The 19,892-nt window shown below is 43.4% G+C and overlaps 1 protein-coding gene across 16 annotated transcripts in view; it reads right to left on the bottom strand.

The window, feature by feature from the left end:
- Positions 1-19,892, bottom strand: part of GNG7 (G protein subunit gamma 7) — a 131,729-nt gene that overhangs the window by 50,839 nt on the left and 60,998 nt on the right. For 12 of the 16 annotated variants that reach the window (XM_024108129.2, XM_065578516.1, XM_024108128.3 and 9 more), the window contains one exon: positions 2,117-2,142. The exons of the other annotated variants lie outside the window; for them this stretch is intronic. The gene's annotated coding sequence lies outside the window, so the exon portion shown is untranslated. The remainder of the gene's footprint in view (positions 1-2,116; positions 2,143-19,892) is intronic. 16 annotated transcript variants of the gene reach the window in all.

Raw genomic sequence — 19,892 nt, 5'->3', positions numbered from 1 at the left:
ACTTTAAACTTAGTGTCACCTTCCAAAGACACTTAGGACAAGGACTCTCAAATTCTTCCCCAGTGTGGACCACATTAGTACAGAACATTGGCCTAAACCACCTGCCTTTCGCATCATAATTACATGGCAGCCTGTGGAACACAGAACTATGGAAACTGCCATACACAGCAAGCTAGTGGCTTATCAAATAAAAATTATCAGTGCCAGATGCTTCAGAAGTAGAAGGGAAGAAAGATTTATAACCTGCTGGGGAGGAGGGAGGGAGTTTCTTACTGATCCTTGTCACTTAATTGTTGGTTTAAGAGCTGACACACAAGGGTGTATTTATCCTTTCTAAAATATCTTTTCCTTTTCCCAAAGGGACTGCATACGTTCTTGTCAGATCCTTTTCTGAATCTACTATGCCAGGGGTGGGCAAACTTTTTGGCCCGAGGGCCACATTTGGGTGGGGAAATTGCATGCAGGGCCATGAATGTAGAGCTGGGGCAGGGGGTTGGGGTGCGGGAGGGAATGTAGACTGTGTGAGGGGGTGCGGTGTGCAGGAAGGGGCTCAGGTCAGGGGGTTGGGGTGCAGCAGGGGGCTCAAGACAGGGGGTTGGGGTGTGGGCTCCAGCCCGGCACCGCTTACCTCGAGCAATTCCGGGGTGGCAGTGGTGTGCAGCAGGGCTAAATGGTCCATGCCGCTCCCGGAAGTGGCCAGCATGTCTGGCAGTGGCTCCTGGGGGTGGGGTGGGGCAAGCGGCTCCGGCGCGCGCTGCCCTCACCTGTGGGTACCACCCCTGAAACTCCCATTGGCCGCTGTTCCTCGTTACTGGCCAATGGGAGCTGCGGAGGGCGGTGCCTGCAGGTGAGGGCAGCACACAGAGCCCTCTGCCTCGCCCCCCCGCAGGATGTGGAGCGGCACGGGGCCAAGGCAGGCAGGGAGCCTGCCTTAGCCCCGCTGCGTCACAGGGCTGGCAATCCCGCAGGCCGGACTGAAAGCCCCGATGGGCCGGATCCAGCCTGCGGGCTGTAGTTTGCCCTCCCCGGTACTATGCTCTTGGCTTCAATGAGAGCCAGGGGCAGCGAGTTCTTCAGGTGAAGTGCATGGCGTAGAAAAGCATTTCCTTTCATTAGTTTTAAGTTTGTCGTCATTCAGCATCCTTGAACGTCTCCTTATTTGTGGGAGAGGATAATTAAGAGCCCCCATTTGCACTTTCTACCTTTCTTCATTTTGTATACCTATCATGTACCCCCCTCACCCCCATCGAGTCCCAATCTTCTCTTTTCGTATGGAGCTTTCCCCATGCCTCTCATCATTCTTCTTATTCACCCCTAACACTCTTCTATATTCTTTTTGAGGCAGGGAGATGAGACACGAACACAGTATTTCAGGCAAGGACATGCCATTACTTATATTACTGCTTTCTGGCATAGAATAGCTGCAACGTCTGGGAATTCAGCAAGATCTAAAAAAGCTGCTTCCGTGTGCACTGCTCGTCCCGCTCAACTCCTTACTGCAACCTAATGAATCCTAAAGATTTCTACAAGAACGTAGCCCGCCTGTGGCAGAGAAGAGATCTTCTGCAATTCAGCAGGCAGAACCACCAAGGTAACTTGATGGAGAGGAGATACGAGACAACTTGGTCATAAAGGCTCAGAAGCGCCACATCCGGGGTGTTCTGGATGTGAAGAGAGAGAAGAGGAAAGCAGATACCCTGAAATATAAAATATGAGCCAAATAAATCTAGACCCAGGCCCACAATGCGCATTATGTGCCACAAGCAAGAGCAGAGCGCCTCCCTTTACTGTTGCAGGAGGAGGAAAATAGCTGGCCCGTGCATCATGCCGTTAACATGGGATGCAGGACCACTCAGCAGTACCCTGCTCTGCTGGTTAAGAATAGTCCTTTCAAGACCTCTTTTGAAGAGAGCTGTGTGTGGCACAGACCAATTCAGCGAATCCTGCCCAAAGGCTAGTCCTGTAGGTCTAATGATAAGGTTCAGTTCAGTTTGAACTATCAGAGTTGTTAATGCTAAGACCAGAAACCAATACTATCAGACATACATGTATGCCATGAAACCACATGCCAATTTTAGTTATACAAAAGGGCACAAAATGGCCAGTGTGTACATACCTTTCCTCACTGTTCCTGGATTATTCCTGAAAGAAAAAACATTGGACATGAGTGTTACCTTGAAATGATCACACAGAACTAGTTAGCATCTAGTGCACACTTACACCCTTCACAATGGAACTCAGAATGTTGCAAAACGTTGCCGTCTGCAACATCAGATACTGGAAGTCCCTGAGGTTATAGCAGCCTAATGGTATCTGATGGCACAAACTAAAACTTCCATGAAGAAGGGTCACTTCAGTTGTACAGCATTCAGTAAATCGCTTTCTAGCCAGGGGCTGAAAGTCAAAATGATAGAAGTGATGACCAAAGCTGAAGGAAGCAATGAGACATCCAAGGGCAAGAAGGTATTTGGGCATACAGCAGAGCCGATGCCTGAGGCACTCCATGTTGGCAGGGGTAAGGGGGCAGATAAAGGACGTAACCAGCATGACTCTGTAGTACTGTGCATTTTTCACATAACCAGCATTCTTTAAGGAGTCAGTCTTTTCAAAAATTTATTCTGCTTCATAGTTTTTAAAACGCAAGAGGGAAAGAATGAATCAAGTTTATTTACCCACAGCTCCGAGTAAGAGATTTAAGCAAACTCAGCTGGCTTTGCATGGCATTAAAGATTCTTAATGAGACTACTATAATTTCTAAGCAAAACTTTTAAACCAGAAATTTCCACTTGTCAACACTGAATATGTCAGATACCTTTACAAGCTAAAAAGCTTTGTGTACTTTCAACTTTGGGCTCTAGTTTTAAAAACGGACTAGCAGAGAACTTGGAGCAAGCTGAAAGCTGGAAAACCGTAACCTTCCTATCAAGCAAATTAACCTAAAATGGAACAAGTGACAGGGACATCATTACAGGAACCAACCTGATTTTCTGGCATGCTCTTTTATTACATTGAGTAGTGGGGGGCAATGAAGGCAACAGGAAATTCATATCCCATGATCAGCTCACTTGTAATGGCCTAGGAAAAGGGTGGCCTTAGAAGGGATTAATGGAATTTTACCAGTTTACTCAAATCATTTACACAAAATACATTTCAGAAACACGCCAGTACTCCTGAACCTTATGAACCTATGTCAGAAGAACTTCGCTTGCTATCCTGCTACAGGTTCAATCGGTGCAGGAGCAGGTTCGATACCCAATGCATTCTCATACATCCTTACACATGCATCTTGCATTAAAACATCTAATTTCATCTTTCCATCATTTTTTACCGGTCTCTTTTTTAAACTAGGAAAATCTAACTGACTGGTCAGTTTCATCTGAGCTGCACATTCTCATGCAGTAGCTGAATTCTATAAAGTTTAGTTTGTACACGCGGCACAAGTGTCACTTAAAAAACCTTTTCAATAAAAAACGTGTTATGGAAAGATTTCTATTAGCTGTAGGCTTTGCAAAAAAACCACCTAGTTTTTAAAAGAAAAAAGTTGGAGACCAAATTTGACCTGGCCATGTCCCTTTAATCCCCAATTTGCATTCTTTCAATTTAAAGTTCTAATTTAACTCGTTAAAAAGGCGCAAGACACACAGGTTTCTATTGCAATTGTCAGTGTTGCTAAAGTGACAGACTGAAGACAACCAATGGTCTATCTACTAGAACAGTGTCTAAGAGCAACCAGTGTTGGATAAATTACTGAGAAAGGCACAAACTCCCCGAGAATTCACCTAGCTTTGTCATACTCCAAGACAAATGAGCATGATCACTGGCTACTGAATTTTTTTCATCCAGGAGAGCAAATTACAGTAACTCCCCACTTAACGTCCTCTCGCTTAACGTTATTTCGATCTTATGTCCCTGCTCCATTACAGAACGTGCTCGTTTAGAGTTGTGCACTGGTCCGCTATAACATCGTTTGGCCGCCTGCTTTGTCCACGGTTGGCAGCCCCCCTATCAGCTCCCCTACGTGGCCCCCCCACAGTGCCTCCAGCCAGCCGGCGGACCCCGCGGATCAGCGCCTTCCCCCTGCTCCCCCCACCTCCTGCCCAAGGCAATCAGCTGGTTTGCAACGTTCAGGAGGCAGGAAGGAGGGTGGAGGAGCAAGGACGCAGCGCACAGGCTCCCCCTCCCTCCCGTGGCAATCAGCTGGTTGGGGGGGGGGGGGGGGTTTGCTGCGTGCTGCGTCCTCACTCCTCCCCGCAGCCTCCTGAACATCGCAAGGCAGCCGATTGCCGCGGGCAGGAGATGAGGGAAGGTGCTGATCTGCGGGGTCTGCCAGCAGGCGGGAGATGCTGGGGTGGGGTGTAGGGGAGTTGATGGGGGGGCTGCCAGCCTGTTTAATACCTGTATTAATTGCTTGTTTAAAATGTATATAACGCCTTTTGTCTGGCAAAAAAAATTTCCCTGGAACCTAACCCCCCCCCCCCCCCCATTTACATTAATTCTTATGGGGAAATTCGATTCGCTTAACATCATTTCACTTAAAGTCACATTTTTCAGGAACAGAACTACAACATTAAGTGAGGAGCTACTGTACAATGCAAAAAAAGTTACCAGCGCATTTTTACAACTAAAGTACTACTGCCATCTGCCAAGATGATTTCAACTAGTGTAACGAACTCTTTGCTCTTACAGCGGATGGAAAATGCAATCAGTACCTGCTGTTACAAGAATACAAGATATGGACAGTCCAGCGTTTTCTCAGGAACTTTAAAATCATTTTGATAATATCATCCCACCCACCCTATTACAGTTTACACCTTAAAATCTGATGCATAAGCATATGAGAAACACAACCAGTGTCAGGTACATGTACCAGTACCCAGTATTTTCCAGTTTCAAGGAAGAGCCCATGTCCATTTCATGAGGAAACACTTTCAACAATTCAGCTAGTTGAGAGTGGTTGGAGATGAGGAAAATGTATTGCAATAGGTAAAAACAGCCAGATACACGTTTACATTCTATGTGGTTTGGTGTTGAATTTAATTTGTAGCACTGAAGTTAGTTGATCGAGATTGCTCAGCCTCTGCCAGCGAAATGAGGTTTCAATTCTCTGGAGAACTACTGTAAATCTGAAGAGAAGGGTGGGGAGGGGGAAACAAAAATATTTGTAAAAATTAATGGGATTCTTTCCACAACTGCTAGAGAATGTTTTTCAGGCATTTAGCCAACACTGCTTCAGAGAGTAAAAACGCATGTGGGCTTTTCACAGCTCTGTCCTGGAACATTCAAACAAAAAAGGCAGGCTCAGAGAGGCAGCTAGGCAACAGTCACTTTGATGCAGGAAAAACTACGTCAATGGGCTGCATCACTGCTGAGGCTCTGGGGTCGGGGAACCCTCCTACAGCGGATCACTGCCCACACAGTGAGTTCAGTTTACTGTTCTTGTCCTCAGTTCTATAGGCTCAGAGAGGGGAGGAGGAGGAGGAAAAGCAAAAGCAAAGCATCACTTTTCACTTGAGTGAAAGGACAAAGCTGAATCACACACTTACACACACACACACACACACACACACACACACACAAGTAATAAGGCAAACCAGTGTGTTTGTAAGGTTAAATAAAAAGGTAACACTGCAAAGGACTGAACTGTCACATGCTAAGCTAATCAGGAGTTGAACATACTGCAAGTTACCATTATGTACAGGTTCTTCTGAATTCCACCTTGAGACCTCAGGGGGTGGGGGGCACTGAACAAAAAAGATACAACAAATCCCACATCCCCTTCTGCGTCTACACAATACAGTAGCAACTCTGCCGAGACTCCTGGTTTAGTGTATAAAAATTAGGCAGGATCATTTTGGTCCTCATGCTGGTCAGTCCCCTCTCGGATTGAGATTTCTCCAACTTGCACTCTGGTGAGTATTTCTATTCAAACAGAGCAGCTCATTTACAGCTTTAACACCAAGCTTTTCTGTGCAATTTCATTTTAATATAGGCCATTAACTACCTGTTAGAGACTTGTTTTACAACCGGCTCCCAACTGTCTGCAGAACTTAATTTAAGCATATGAAAAAGGCAGGACTTAACTAAACCAGACGAGCAATTACTAGCAATCATGTTTTACTCAGAAAACTGATTCTCAGTGCCTCAAATGCCAATAATTAGTTAAAACAGGACTTAAGTCTCATTTCCCCCCCTCTATTTTAACCCTTTCTGATCTCCAGAATGAGTCTGGTGATAGTCTCATGGATGCAGATCTAAAGTTCACCCCACTAGTGTCATAATGCTGTAATGACTTACTGAGTCATTCCAGGACAGACTTTTTCTCTTATTCATCCTGGGAAAATGAAGAACAGCCGGAGAAAGAGGAACCACTCAGAAAAGCAGGTCGCTACTCAGAATACTGCTGCACCTTCATTTGCCATAGGTACCAGACGTATCAGATTCCAGGTATGGACCATGTTGACTTGTTAGTGGCATTTGTCAATAGGTCAGAAAATCTGAGGTTGCTAAGTGGTGCCATAGAAGATTATTATTGAGAAATTCACAAGTTATTTACAACCATTCAAGGAGTTTTGCTGTGAGACCATACAGATGACTTTAGTCTTTGTCTGTGTGGCCACCGGTCTCATGCAACAGATCCCTTACATTAAAAAAAATGTGATATCGACAACAGAACGGCTTAACTCCGAAAGCATATGGACTCTGTTATGCCACAGTTTTGTTCCTGAGAGTAAGCTAGCATCAGCGTTGGTATCTACAGCACAAATAGCATAATTAGTTCTGAAAATAGTCCCCAGAGTGGAGAAAGCTTGAATTTAATTTAGGGACATTTAAGGTATTTTTCTTACCACCGTTCAAAATAACGGAACGTTCTGTTTCTATAAAATCATTGGGAACTACTAAAACAATTTCCTCTCTATTGGTTGCACAGTAGTTTATTGCTGTAGGGTTGGTAGTTGATGTTTAGTGATTAAAAGACAACTATTTCAGGAAAATATCTGCTTATAAAACATTATTTTGGACCCTGCAAACAGGCTAATCTTACCAGTGTCCCACTGAAGAAAATGTATTCATAAGATTCAGATTACACGTGTTTTAACTAGAACTGTTTAGAGAAGACAATGCAATATCAGTTGTCTCTTCAACATGTGTTTTTAAAAGAGCTTTAGATAGTGAGCTCTTCAGGGTAGGGACTGTGTACTGCTCTACACAGTCAGTACCGAGCACAAGTTGGCCCTGATCATGCTTGATCCATAGGCACTACTGTAACCATGATGAATAATAATCTACATGCTTATAGAACGCTAGAATGAGAAGTGCACAGTTCTTAGCAGCAGCAGTTCATCTCAGAAAGAAAGGATTCATTTATATTTAGCAATAAAAGCAGGGCAGACTCCGTGGTTATTTGCTCCATCACAAAGCATTACATAACGTTCTCTGGAGAACGGCCATCATTACAAAATAAGAATAATTATGAATGTGTGAAAGCATAGGGGTGCATTGTCTTGTCAGTACCGAGTGGAGATTGTCAGCAGCTTGCAGAAGCAACGGTATACAGAGTCGCCATCATTTAAAAAGTAGCAAGTAACTGCACAGGAACCAATCATAACACTGCAATTTTAGACTGGATGCAAAAATGGGCATTGGCATTTCACCTCAAGTTGAGTCTTAACTAGATTATACCTTGAACATCCAATGTCTGAACATTAAAATTAAAACTAAGGGCCAACAAAGGGACAGACTGTGTTTTGAAAAGATCCTGTATATGGGTGCATTGGAGGTGGCTGACAGCTGCTTTGACATTAACTATTACTAGGGCTAAAAACCATCAGGAAGAACATGCCTAAGTCTTCAGTGTCTTGCTCTCCTCCTCCACCCACCCACTTTATCCACCCCCTCTATAAAGTCACCTTCATGCTAAACCTCAGAGTAAAACTGCCACACATTCCACTCAGAGTGGGCTGTTTGACAAACTTTGCTTACATTTGTCAGCTGAGGCTAGTGAGTCGCACTGCCTACTCCCCCGACCTGGAGGAATCCATGCCCTGTGTGCAAGCCTCTCTCCACTGCACATAAGGTTTTGTTTTTGCAGCAAAAGGTTCAGAGAAATAAGAAAATCCATCATCTGAGATTTGTATTTAATAAACCCGTAGACAAGAGGAAAAAAGAAACACGTGTGTGGCAAAGAGTTGAGGGCAAGATTTTAAAAATCCACTGGGACATGTGCTTCTAAATCCACTAGGTGCCTTTGAAAATCTAATCTTAATCCATGAAGCTATTCTCCTAAATCAGACTCCTTCAGATCTCAGAATCCTGAAGGAGAAAGTTCATACAAAAAGCCACTGATGTCTTCAGGGAATGCTGCATTTTGACCATTTTCAGAATGCTGTGACTGTTGTGGGTTATGAACTATAGGGCTCAGCATCCAAACTTGAGGCATAATCCTGTAGAGTGCTTTCAACTCCCGCTGAGGTCAGTGTGGGAGGAGGGTACTTGGCATCCCACTGGATCAGGCCTTTGGGCTCATCCAATGATTTTAAAGAGTGATTACAAGCAGGGTGGAGGAGAAAGGCTAAAAGGAGAAAAAGCCCTCATTTCATGCTATGCGTATGGTAGTTTAGGGTAATTCTGGATTAAGAGAGCAAAAGGGTTTTACCTGAAAGAACAGAATAGGTCAAAGCAAGGGGCAACTTTCAATGAAGTTTAAGTTTTACTCAGACACCCTGATGATCTTTCTGGGCATTGTTTAAGGCTATGTCCTCACTACGGGGAGAGGGGGGATCGATTTAAGATACGCAAATAGCGTAGCTGAATTCGACGTATCCGAGCTGACTTACACCGCTGTGAGGACGGCGGCAAATCGACCTCCGCGGCTCCCCCGTCAACGGCGCTTACTCCTACCTGCGCTGGTGGAGTACAAGCGTCGATTTGGGGATCGACTGTCGCGTCCCGACGAGACGCGATAATTCGATCCCCGAGAGATCGATTTCTACCTGCCGATTCAGGCGGGTAGTGAAGACGTAGCCTAAGATTAGTTAAATTCTTTGCCTGGGATGACAGATAAGGCAGCAGGATGCTGTAGCTCCTCCCTGCTTCCACCCTGTGTTAACACCTAATTTAGGATCAAAACAAGTGCTGCAATTTAAAGTGTAGGTAATTGCGATGGGGGGGGATGTAATGTGAATGCCCCAGATAGCATCCTTACTATTACACAACTAGCTTGTAGAAAAGGTAAAAGGAGACGCAGAAAGCTAGGAGGAATTAGTCACTGAAGACTAAAAACACAATCAAAATATATTTAGTACATGCATCCATTCACCCCCTCCTTCACCACGCTCACACACGGGATTTCAATATTCCACAGACATTATGTGCGTAGCAGCCCAGCATTAAAGTAAATGAAGTAAAACTAATTCTCTGCCGGAGAATGTAATTGCTCTGACAACAGACAAGCAGCTCCCATGGAATGGAATTGAAAATATGAAGGCAGATGATCAGGTCACTAGGAAACTGCTCCCCAGCATGGTAGGAAGAGAATAATGGCCTCACAGCACACAAAATTTTCAATCTGGAATAAATGGTTAAATTCCAGTGATAGGAATATTGGTCTGTTTTTATTCACCAAGATTGGAAGGAAGCCTTAGCCAGAAATAATAGGCAAGTTACAAGAATCAGTAGTAATGAGATGTGTTTGTTCTGACCCCTAGTGTTTTGTCATCAAATGTAAACATCCCTCAATTTTGCCACTAATGGGCGAAACAGCCCCTGAAGCTCCCTCTGTGCAAGGTCAGTTTCCTCCCCTTCCACACTACAGGTAGGAAGATCATTCCATAACCTCCTAAGAAACAAAGTGAGCTATGTTACATTCTTCATAGACATCTTCTTGGTTTCAACATTGGTTTTGAGCACAATTATCAGAGCCACAGCTGAACACCCAAAAGAGTTCAAGTTACTACTACTTCCAGGCCAACAGTTCAATGGCCAACCTGGAAGGGTTAACAAGGCTGCTCTTAATCCTCCTCTTCAGTCTTCTGCAAAAGCGAACTGTCACTTGGAACAGATCTTTAGACTAAAGGTGCCCTAATGCACCAACTGCCTCCTTTCACCCATGCTTTAAAGAGTTTCTAGATGCACCAGATCACCGGCTGCAGAGAAGTTACTAGATTAAAAAGGCTCGAGCCTCTCCCCCTCCTCTTCCCATTCAGTAATTCTAGGCAAAGAAAAGAGCAGAAATTCCAGCCTTATCTACACTGGGGATTTACCTGTGTTACACTCAGTGGTGGCCAGCAACAGTTGGGTTTACACTGGTGCAGCTCTCTTATGTAGACAGGCTATAAAACACAATTAGCACCAGAGTAAGCTTATGTCAGTTTCAAGAAGGGGTAAAGTGCCTCTGAGGTAAATTGTGGCCTACAGCATCTTAGCCTTTACACCAAGGGTTTGCCCCAGAACAGCTATGGCTAAAATTCCCAGCCTTCACAAGAGCTCTGTAGAATACTAGTTGCTCCAATTACAGTAACATCTGCAGCTATTTCTAGGGTGCTTGCCCATAATGTTAGTTATTGAGAGCTACAGGTGATAGCTAGTAATTTGTAAAGAATTTTGACAGTAGCAAATTTGCTGCTTACCAATGCTCAGAGAGCATTATGCATTCTTTGGCCTCATTCGTTTACCGATTCTGCGGGAGTGACTAATTACACAATCCCCCACACTTAAAAATACCACGAGCTAGTCCATCTGTAGCATCACAAGCTTGGGCACGAGACAGACTGGGATCAAGACTAGAGAATATGGGCACAAGACCATAGCACAGTGAGCTAGCTAGGATATGAAAAGGGAAGCAGTGGATGTTGAGCTGGGCAATCATGAAGAGTCACGTGACATCTAATGTGGCCACCAGTCACAGTGCATTGCTTCTCCCGTTGAAGATCTGTTCGAGAGGGACAGTTGAATAGCAGGATTTCTGACTCAATGCTCCTGCAAGCTCATTTTATGCTGTAGATTGGTCTACAGCTGAACCTTGTGGGAAAATACACACCATTTGAAAAAAAACACCCATTAGTACCAGATGAATCAGTGTCAGTCAGCTCAGTCCCTGACTACTCCGATGCAGCAGAAGTCTGAGTCTCTGAAATGTCAGAGTAGGAGTCTGAAGCTTATTAATGCCTCATCAAGTGCTTCAATAGTCAGAAGAGTGAGGTAGTGGGCCATGTGCAAGTCAAGTCCGTGCCAAATAAGGGGCTGGCGGAGGATTCTGTTAGAGTCTCTAAAAAAGGATTTGTTAAAAATAAAAAGTTCATTTGGTTACAGCATAATAAGGCACAACGCACTGTTCGGAGTCTGAAGTAAGAGAAACGGCAGCATCGAGAGAGACACCTTCGCTTAGGCCCAGTTCGACACTATTTTCTGTCATGTTATGAAGTTTACTTTTTAAAAAGAAAGAAGGAAAGAAGCCATCAGCTCACGGGGATCTTCCAGTGGGATGCATGGGGCTAGATGACAAAGATCAGCAACCCACTGGCTGAGAGGTCAGTTCAAAACATAATTTAACATAGGGCAGAAGAGGCTTCAACGGGAAGGTCATGGCAAACCATGCAGCAGCAATTGTTTAAATACTACAACTAGACAACACAAATACTCAAACTGAGTCACTGAAATGTAGCAACAGACACCTGAGTCCAGGTCTGGTTTTACTGGAGGGACCCTGCCAATGCCCCCCAACCTCCCCCCCGCAAATCAGAACTAGACCCAGGCACCCTCTCCCAAACTCAGCAGATTAAAAACAAAAGCCTATTTATTTAAAAGTCACTTTAGAGCAGTGGTTCCCAAACTGGGGTTCATGAACCCCTGGGGGTTCGCGAAATGTTACAGGGGGTTCTCAGGGAAAAATTCCCTAATGACGGACAGAGCTGTGCCTAGGGACCCCACGCAGCATGGAGCCAGCAGCCCAGAGCCCCTGGACTTCCAAGAGCTAAGCAGATCAAAGCAAGCACATCTATCACACTGAGCAGATTTCAACTAAAAGACTCCTTATAAGAAATGGAAAGAGAGGTGGATATTTTTTGCTGTTTTTAAAATTAAATAGGCAGCTAGTATTGTTTTTAAAATTATTATGAAGAACAAGTTTAAGCTTTCTTGTAATGTGCATTGTTTGCCTGGACTCCTCAAGCCCTGAATGCTTGTGTAGGAGGAACTCTGAGTTGGCTTCTTAAATATCTTCCTGCTGTTTCACATCTTATACTCCTTGATGAAACATAGGAGCCTTGTCTTAGAACAGGCTTCTTCAAAGTGATACAAGCTACGAAAGTGAGATCCTGGAAGAACGTTGCCATTTTCATAATGCAACAAAAATACTGTAATGATAAAAAATAAGTGTGTAATAAGCATGTCATAAAAACAAATTTTATATTTCCAAGATCACTGCTGTTATAATTTATACTCGGGTAATGGAGAAAATACCTGGAAATATTCGTTTTTGGGGGGTTTTGTGAGACATGACCTTTTATTGAAAGAGGTTCACAGGTTGTTAGTTTGGGAACCACTGCTTTAGAGGTAGGTATCTCACTTCAAACGAGAGGTACTTTAAACCTGCAACAAGTGAATCATCACTGAGAGCAGAAGAGCGCTTCCGTACTCCCCACCAAAAACAAGTCAAAATCTGATGCCAACTAAAATTGGCTGACAATTTAGGAACTGTATTGCAACAGTAAAATATGATGCATATTTAAACTTACACCTGTGTGGCTGAGAACTGCAGACAAGCGGTAAAGATATTCTGCTGCAAGGCTAAACACTCTGCTTTAAATGATACACTTGCTGGCATAGTGAATCAAAGCCAAGAATCTGATAGGAGCTGAAGAGCTGCTCACACCACTGCCAAAAAAAAATCAAAGCAAAACCAAGAACTACATGAAGCTCTGGACTTCCGAATGGCACACAGCATGCGAGAGTCCAGACATTAATTCAGAGAGCGAGCAGCCCTGGGACAAGAGGGAAGGTCCTCTCATGGATCAGGAACAGGTTAAAAGAGAAGAAACAAAGGGTAGGGGGATTTAGCTGGGGATCGGTTCTGCTTTGAGCAGGGGGTGGGACTAGATGACCTCCTGAACTCCCTTCCAACCCTGAGATTCTATGAATAAATGGTCAGTTTTCACAGTGGAAAGAGGTAAATAATGGCATCTCCCAAGGATCTGTAACTGGGACCAGTGTGGTTCAACATATTCTTAAATGATCTAGAAAAGGCGATAAACAGGGAGGTGGCAAAGTTTGCAGATGATGCAAAATTATTCAAGATAGTTAAGGCCAAAGGTGACACTGAAGAGTTACAAAGGGATCTCACAAAACTGGGCAACAAAATGGCAGATGAATTTCAGTGTGGATGAGTGCAAAGAAATGCACGTTGGAAACCATAATCCCAACTACACACACACACAAAGAAAGATCGGAGTTATTGTGAATAGTTCTCTGAAAACATCTGCTCAATTTACAGCAGCAGTCAAAAAAGCTAATCAAGTTAGGAGCCATTAGAAAAGGGATAGATAAGACAGAAAATATCATAGTACCACTATGTAAATCCATGGTATGCACACACCTTGAATACTGCTTGCAGTTCTCGTCACCCAATCTCAAAAAAGGGCATATTAGAATTGGAAAAAGTACAGTGAAGGGCAACAAAAATGATGAGGGGTATGGAACAGCTTCCTTATGAGGAGAGATTAAGAAGACTGGGACTGTTCATCTTGGAAAAAAAAAAGATGATTACGGGGGGGGGGGGGGGGAGATAACTTTTATAGAGGTCAATGAAATCATGACTGGTGTGGAGAAAATGAATAAGGAAGTGTAATTTACGCCTTCATATAGCACAAGAACCAGAGGTCACCCAATGAAATTAACACGCAGCAGGTTTAAAAGAAACGTAAGGAAGCCCTTCTTCACACAATGCACAGTCAACCTGTAGAACTCGTTGCCAAGAGAGGTTGTAAAGGCCAAAACTATCACTGGGTTCAAAAAAGAATTCAATAAGTTCAGAGGATAGGTCCGTCAATAGCTATTAGCCAAGATGGTCAGGGACACAACCCCATGTTCTGGGTGTCCCTAAACTTCTAACTGTCAGAAGCTGGGATTGGGCGACAGGAGGATGGACCACTCGATAATTGCCCTGTTCTATTTGTTCCCTCTGAAGCACCTGGCACTGGTCATGGTCAGAAGACAGGATACCAGAATAGATGGCCCATTGGTTGAACCCAGTATTGTCATTCTTATTAAATTACTGTAGGGGAAAAAATTATGCCACTTCACAACTGGAGCTGCAAAAATGAAGCAGAGTTCACTGCTCCAACAACATTGTTTTCCTTAGTGTGTTCCACATTCCTTTGATGACTGCAGTCCATTAAAGTAAATGGAACATTCCACTGAACCATTCCCCAGCATGTAAAAATAAAATTGACACAAAGGGTGGCCATAGCAACCGTTAAGGGGGGGTGTGTGGCAAAAACAGTTAATCTGCCTTCCCTTTGTTTTCAGATTTTTTTCAAATTAAAGCACTACTGTTGGTGAATGGTAAGAAATTAACACAACAGATTGTGGGGGGCTCTGATGTGCATTTATACAGAACAGGAACACTTGTCCCCCCCCCCTTTTTTTTTTTTAAAAACTGCCTTCAGAATGCTTGGGGCTAAGGTGCTATTCAGTGCAAAGTGTCTAATTTACAATGTTTTAATCAAGCCTTGTATCATCATCGGGTTAGGTATTATCAATATTTTACAAAGGGGTAAAACTGAGGACACAGTTACCCCAGGTCTCATGAAAGTCAATAGCAGAGGAATGAAACATGCAAGTCCCGTTTCTCAGGCCTCTAGTCCTTCACCTCCAAGCCAGATAAACGTGGCGCTGTTCAGTGTGTGCCTGGTGTCAAAAAGACCAGGCACTCAGCTCTTTTTAAACAAAGTGCCAATACACACGCGCACCGAGCCTATCATTAGCACATAAAAACTTACTAAGCTACTTAAAGCTGAAACTTTGCAGGAGTTGCTAAAGACATGGGCATGTCTGTCAATGTTAAGGTCATGCTGGAGTTTGTACAGAATATGGGCAGAGGAAAGAATCCTGCCCTGTGATTCCAGGTAACACTAAGGCCTTGTCTAGACTAGGATTTGAACAGGAGTAACATGTTAGTGACAGCCTTCTCTAGACCAGGCATATGGTCTAGTTTAGTCTCCTGAGGTCGGTAATACTTTGGCCTGATTCTGGCTGTTGGGTGGGGTGTGGTAGTGGCTGGCGTTTGACCACTAGCACAGACCACTAGACAATGAGCTGGTGGTCCCTTCTGGCCTAAAACTCTATGACTTAAACATGTGTTAGGATATGTCTTCATGGCAGAGTGTAGCTCACTGGAGTTAACTTGAATTAGCCTAGCTCAAGTGAGAGCACCCATACTGTGAACACCACTCGGGCTGTTGTGCCCATCCTGGAGCGATCTCCACTCATGTGTGGGTGCCAAGACTTCTGAGGGCATATCTGGTGGTTCTTTGCACTGCAGTAAACAGAGCCTCTCTATGAATTATCTTTTCCCGTCAATTATGGAATAAATTGTCTGAACTTTTTGGGCACAGAGGGGAAATTGTTGGAAGGAACTGGAGAACTAGCGGCACTCAAGTAGAGCTAGCCTGCGTCCACACTGCAGAGCCGTCATGTTAGCAGCTGACTTGTGCTAACTCAAGCTTTTAGCCCATACCTCCTGATGGGCCAGCCAACATGAGTTAATAGCAGCACCACATGAGTGAAGAATGTGTGTGGGAGGACAGAATTATAATTCAGGTTAACTTTGCAGTGAAGACAGACCATTAGACTAGTCAAAGTTAAGTTTCAAATCCACTTTCACCCCACCCACCAGGTTTAAAACTTGTGCCTTTTTAAGGCACATTAAACTGGTCACTATCTTGCTTACTTCTACAGAGGCACAGGAACAAAGACACTGTCCGCAGAAAGTGGTACACGGTTTGAGAACATTTCTCATATCCTGAGGCCTTAGGATGGAAGCCAGACACTAAATCTACAGGATTATGGATTGGGAAATCCAATTCAAGTGTAAAGACTTAATCCCCATTTTTCACTTCTGCTGAAGTCACACAAATACTTGTATATTCTTAACGACTACAGGTCCTAATATTACCTGATTTCACATTAGTGGCTTTTAAGTCTAACAGCCATAATATCATGCATTTCTTAAATTCAGCATTCCAAAAAAGATTTCACTTGCACAGCATGATATTCAGCCACAAGACTAGAGAAGACTTTCTATTAAAGTCCACAATTCAAAAAAGAAAAGTGTTCTAAAGAGATTGAAATTCAACATCTTCAAAGTGAAACTGAATAGCTTAATTTCATGCTATCGTATTCCTAGAAGGGTCACCTGTGGGTAATCCCCCTTAAGCAAACACCAGAATTAATATTTCACTTTCCCAGAAACATACTGTAGACCCCCTTCTGGTGCTTTATTCCCCACCCACATGCAACAAGGCTGTTAGATACTCAATCAACTTCAACTCAGAATATGAATCAATATGGAAACTCCCCTATCTGTCCCCCACTCTCTTCTGGAGGCTTTTAAGTTTCAAAAGTTGGCCATCTAAGTGCTGTTCAACACAATGGGTTCCTGTAGGGGCAAAGATGTACTTTTGATGTGCCTAACTACAGACCGTTGCAGCAGACTCACTGTACTCCTTTGGCAACAAAGAGCTCACCTGGAAAGTGGCTGTCTGCAGAAAATTTTCAGCAATTCTCTACCATTTGTCTGGAATCTGAGCAGTATTAAATGCAATGGTGGAAGACTGGATAAAAAAATTTCTGTGCAGAGATGATCAAAGTGATAAAAGCTTATTCATGGATAATTAGTCACTGCATTGGGACTTTGTAACATACTGTTAGCTTGCCAAGATCTCAGATCATAGCATTAAAAAACTGGCTTCCAAGTTGTCCTATTCTTCCTAGCCCCCAAATACAAAAGCTACCTGAAAGCAGAACAGCATTTGTGAATGCCGTTGTATTTAACATGGCCACATTTCCACAATGTGGAAGTTGGCTATAAAAATTTTCTCCAAAAGTGAAAACTTTGGCTCCACAGTGTTCTGTTTTGAAAGATCACAGCTCGAAGATCAATGCACCAGGTCCTCGGCTGGTGTAAACGTGTAGAGCTCTACATACATGACATCAATGGAGGAACGCCCACGTGTGCCAGTTAAGGACTCCTACTGATGTGTTTACCACTCAAACTCCTTTGACTTATAAGGCAAATATACTTTTTGGCAGTGGCTAAACAATCCTCTGCACAACAGGTCTAGTATGAAGAGTCTCAAATTTACGCCACAGTGTGTAGCACAGAGGATCAATTTAAGACCAAACTGAATGTTTAAGAGCATAAGCATGTCAAGATCATCAGCTCCAGGCCTTCACTGTCAGGTGTTCCACCCGCCCATACCAAGAGTAGTGATGGGAGGAGAAGAGACATTTAACCAAAAGGATTGGGTAAGCGAGTTGCAAGGCTGTAAAGCCAGGATTAGAATCAGCAGATTTTAAATTTGCATATTCGACACATTAATATATTTGAGTAAAAATATCATACTCCTCACTTAACCTATAGGAGGACACCAGGCAAGTCATTAAGATGTGTGGTTCAAGAACACCCACACTTCAAAACTTGTCATATCTGAGAAGTGTGCCCAGCCTGGCTTAGATCTCTTAGGCAAGGTTTAACACCTTTCTGATATCAGTTTATCATTCTATCAAACATTTAATCTGATCTTTGGAGCAGAAACAGAGCTCAACTGCCGGGTGGTGGGACTGATGCACCTAAAAGGTAACTTAGCAGGCTGCCTGGCTCATTTGCCTGGTGCAAGCCTCTTCGTTCTAATAATGTAAACAGCTACCTCCAGGTACTAGCAACTTAAAGAAAGCCTGGACACTCGCACCTAAGGTGTCACAGCTGAGAAATAGAGCCCTCCAGTCACAGCACTGCTATAGAATCTGACTTGATATCTGGCAATTAAAATGCTGTTAAAGTACACAGGCACTGCACAGAACAGGTGCATTGCAGGAATTTCATCTAATAAACCGATTAACAATCTTTGATGAATTGGGCTGGGAAGCAGACTCTCATAGCCTATTAACAGAAGTAAAGTATCTAAGAGATCAGCAATCTTCTATTTCTACCTGACCTGGTGCCACTGACTGAAGTAGTTTGGTGCCAAAGGGGTATTCCCCTTTCTGTCAGCGCCTCTGCTGGAAGAATGGGTATGGTCTGTGGGATGAATTGTTTGGAGCAAGTAGCACATCAATGTGGTACATTAAAATTCTGAGCTGTGAGAGTCAGTCAAGTAAGGACACAGAGCACACAGGATGTCCTCAGTTACATTAAGAAAATTTCAGAGTGTGCTGTAAAGGACACATGGTGCTTCACAAACATTCAAAGAAAGGTCTCTGGGCCAATTTCTGATCAATTCCCTCTCTGCAAACTACCAGCCTCTACTAAGTGGGACCTCAACCCTATAGGGTTTTCCATCAACTAACAGGATGGTTGTCATCAACTCCCCTCCCCTACCACACAGGCTGCAGAATCTAAATGAGTGAAAAAACAATTCCTCCACTTCAGGGTAGTAATTATTAAGAGTACAGCTAAAAAGGTCCTTCCAAGATGACCATATCTCCTTCCCCCTCTTGTAGAGTGCTCATTGAGCCAAGGGAGTTGTTTGTCTTTGCTCTCCGTGTGTCATTCTCACTCAAAGAGCACATGAGTCAGAGGCTGTGCACCACAGATGCCACTGATAAAAGCATACTGCATTTGGGAATATTAGCAACCCCGCAGAACAAAGAGGCAGCTCAAAAACAAAAAAACTCTATACCCCATCCATCGACTCCCAATCAGCTTCTCCAGTAAGTGCCTGGTAAATGTCACTGGCTTTAATCTTCACATAAACATCAGTTTCTAGTTGTTTCAGATTAACTCCTAAACTCCTGTGCATTAAAGAAGCACCAGCAAAAATTAAAGGTCATCAGCAACGCAAGCTGTGAAATACCTTTGACACTGTGTTCTTGTCAGCTCAGCCCTTGTAATTATTGTGAACAGAAAAAGGAAGATTTAATTTTTTTTCCTTTTGTTTTTTTCTCCCAAGCAACGTTAAATAGCCTACTCAACACTGCTCCACCTGAGTTTTTCCAGGGGAAGGAAAAGTTACTTATTCAAAGCAGAACAGATAGTAAATGCAAGGCACTAGAAAAGTAGAACAGTCACAAAAGAAAAGGCTTTCATCCAATTTTGAGGAGTCAGTAGGTTGAAAGCTTGACCCAGTAACAGAAAATTGGCCTTCTAATCTAACCCTTACTGGGTTGACTGTGTCCTTGGTGTGGTGGAACAAGGGGTGTTATTTGCACCTTACAAAAGTCCAATATTGTTACTGTATAAGGTGCAGTGGGGAGTCCAAGTTTCTATAGCAGGTTGTCTCTATACAATTTGCACCAATTTAGCAAAAATCTGTTTACAAAAATAAATTAAGTCTGTGCAAAGTCAGTGTGTGGATATTCTTAAAATCAGTTTAAAAGTGGCTCTTTAATTAAGTTGGATGCAACCCTACCGCTCAATCCCACAAACACTTAAGTTTTGCTCAATGGGGCTACTAGCATGATTAAAGTCAGCCACAAGCTGTGTTTACACATTCAGATTCTTAATGAAGCTGCCACCTCTCTAAGCTACAGGACAATAAAGTGCCGGCAGTTTTTAATGTGGTTTATAGATCTGTCTTTTTGACCAGAGCTGTTCCAGAGCTGTGAGTGTTTGATTCCCTCTAGTAAATCAGAAAGACAGTGTGACCCACTTTGAATGAGGAGTACAACTTGTCTATTTT

This window comes from Chrysemys picta, chromosome 25 (assembly GCF_011386835.1).
Source record: "Chrysemys picta bellii isolate R12L10 chromosome 25, ASM1138683v2, whole genome shotgun sequence".
Lineage (NCBI taxonomy): Eukaryota > Metazoa > Chordata > Testudines > Emydidae > Chrysemys > Chrysemys picta.
Note: the sequence above shows the minus strand (reverse complement) of the source record. Positions and strands in the feature narration are given on the sequence as shown.